Source organism: Chlorocebus sabaeus, chromosome 22 (assembly GCF_047675955.1).
Source record: "Chlorocebus sabaeus isolate Y175 chromosome 22, mChlSab1.0.hap1, whole genome shotgun sequence".
Lineage (NCBI taxonomy): Eukaryota > Metazoa > Chordata > Mammalia > Primates > Cercopithecidae > Chlorocebus > Chlorocebus sabaeus.
The window spans coordinates 97,513,297-97,516,357 of NC_132925.1; positions in this window are offsets into that span (position 1 = coordinate 97,513,297).

The following is a 3,061-nucleotide window of genomic DNA, read 5'->3' on the forward strand; positions in this document are numbered from 1 at the left end:
TAGAGCACAGGCAGAGTAGATTTGGCATAATTCTGATGGCCTCCAGGATTTTCAGAATGGTCATGAGCATTGGCTTCAACTTAAAGACACCAGCTGCATTAGCTGTTAACAAGAGAGTCAGTCTGTCTTTTGAAGTTTTGAAGACAGACATTGACTTCTCCTCTCCAGCTATGAATGTCCTAGATGACATCTTCTTCCAATATAAGGCTGTTTGGTCTACATTGAAAATCTGTTGTTTAGTGTAGATGCCTTCATCAATGATCTTAGCTAGATCTTCTGGATCACTTGCTGCAGCTTCTCCATCAGCACTTGCTGCTTCACCTTGCACTTTTATGCTATGGAGATGGCTTTTTTCCTTAAACCATATGGACCAACCTCTGCTAACTTCAAAGTTTTCTTCTGCAGCTTCCTCACCTCTTTCAGCCTTCACAGAATCAAAGAGAGTTAGGTTTGACTTAAGGAAATATTGTGGCTGGTTTGATCTTCTACCCATACCACTAAAACTTTCCCCATATCAACAATAAAGCTATTTTCCTTTCTTATAATTTGTGTTTACTGGAGTAACACTTCTAATTTTCTTCAATAATTTTTTCTTTGCTTTCACAGCTTGGCTAACCATCTGGCATAAGAGGCCTAGTTTTTAGCCTATTTCAGCATGAGGAGGAACATGCCTTCCTCACTAAGCTTAATCATTTCTAGCTTTTTATTTAAAGTGAGAGATGTGCAACTCTTCCTTTCATTTGAACACTTGGAAGCCATAGTAGGGTTATTAATTGGTCTCATTTCAATATTGTTATGAATCAGGGAATAGGGAGGCCCAAGGAGAGAAAGATGGGAGAATGGCTGGTTGGTGGAGCAGTCAGAACACAGACAACATTTATTAAGTTCACTGTCTTCTATGGGTGTGGTTCATGGTGACCCTAAACAATTACAATAGTAACATCAGAGATCACTGATCATAAATCACCATAACACGTATAATGATAATAAAAGTTTGAAATATTGTGAGGATTACTGAAGCGTGACATAGAGACACAAAGTGAGCACATGCTGTTGGGAAAATGGGACCAATGGACTTGCTTGGCATAGAGTTGCTGGAAACCTTCGCTTCGTAAAAAATACAGTATTTGCAAAGCAAAATAAAGCAACGCTCAATAAAATGAGATATGCCTGTATTTCAAAATATTATTGCTTGTTAAATGTGCGTGTAGGTGTTTCATATTATTCTCTACACTTGTCCATATTTTAAAAATATTTCAGAATTAGAATATTTGTATGCATATATAATTTAGAGTGAGAAGAAAGTCAGAATGCAAAGCAGTGATAATGATATTTTAGGAATGGACTTAAGACCTCTAAATTGTATAAAGGATGAAAAGGAGGAAGCGGGAGAGAAGAAGGAGAGAGAGAAGGAGGAGGAGGAATGTGAGGAACAAAAGGAGGAGGGTAAAGAGGAAGAGGAGGAGGGTGAAGAAGAAGAAAGGAGGAGGAGGAAAAGGAGTAAATTTATTCCCAAACACCTGCACTCTAACTCCACTAGTTACAAATTCCCGGTAACCCCATGACCATCCGTAGTGGGCTGGTAACAGATGGGGCAGTTCAGCAACCACTGAAAAGAGTTAAGCTGACCTATAAGTCCTAGATATGGAAAGTCTCCAATATGCATTCTATCAAACGAAAGAAGCAAGCATTACACTACATTCAGTGTGTGATCGACTGTTCCCAGTGGTTACCTCAGGGAAGGGGTGGGGAGTAGGGAGGCAGTGGTGGAGGAGTTTATACTTTTTTCTAGATAATTATGTATTTCTTAATGCTTTCTATTAAGAATAAGTTCATGTATTGCCTTTTTAACTGAATCCATTTTAAAGTGGTGAGAATAATGGGAGAAGTGCAGGCAAAAGGCCTTAAAGGAAACAAGAAAGACCTCATGGGGGAGGCAAGGCACCCTGAGGCACAGGTAGAATCTGGGATACACAAGCAAGGTGGGAGAAGGGACAGCAGGCCAGAGACATGGAGCCAGAGAGTGGGGGTGGCTTCTAGGAAGGGTGTGTGGACCTGGAATGTAGGCTGGGACCAGATTACACTGGATTGCATTATTGGACTACGAAGCTTGGTTTCCACCTATTCCTTCCCTCCGTCAAACAAATAGACTCCTGTCTTGAGGAGCCAGGGCTGTCCAGGCAGAGCTGGGCCCACAGACTGCAATGAGCTCAGCCCTAGGGCTGGTGGGAGATGAGCCAAGGTAAAGACCAACCCCAAATGCCATGTTCTGGAACATGGAGGTGGGTGGGAGGAGGAAGGTAGGCAGGGCCAGTTCATCCTTACCCAGCTATCATCAACTGCTGAGCACATGGCTTGGAGCCGGGAATGAAAATACAATCTGCTAATTAAGCTAATTGTTTGAAAGCCATTTTTTTTTTTGCATAGTCATCAAAAAGAAGCATAATGAGCATAAAAACAAAGGGATCTTTTATTTTTCATTCATGTCTTTGTCATCATTTCAAGTACCCCAGCATGGTCAGTATAATTACAGGCTGTCGGTACAGAACTAAAGCTAATTTCCCAGAGGACATTGAGTTCACATCTCTGTTCTGCCAGAAAGCTGGCCCTGTTCTCTCAGGAACTTCTGGAATTAGGAATGCTTCCTCTCTTTGTGCCCAGACTTGGATGCCTTTTGATTGCATGGAGATGGACATTTCAGATCACCAAGAGACAGAGACTCTGAGAAGGCCTTCTTTCTCCCTACACAATGGAGGAGAAATCATTTTGTGATAGAAAAACTCAGTGCTGCAGTGAGGGCCATGGAGAATAGGCAGCCAAAAATGACAACTGTCCCCCAAGTCAGTGTTGGTCTGAGGTCTGCAGAGCAGGGTGCAGGGTGGTCTCATCGTAAACTGGACGCTGATGGGTGGTGATGGAGAAGTAGGCAGAATGGACACTTCTGCTGTCACCAGACTCATTGATAAGACCATCTTGAGGCAGCTGAAAGTGTTCACCCAAATCCCCTCAGAGACCCTTGCTATTTCAGGGCATGGTGTCAGCCTAACTGCCATCAGCCATC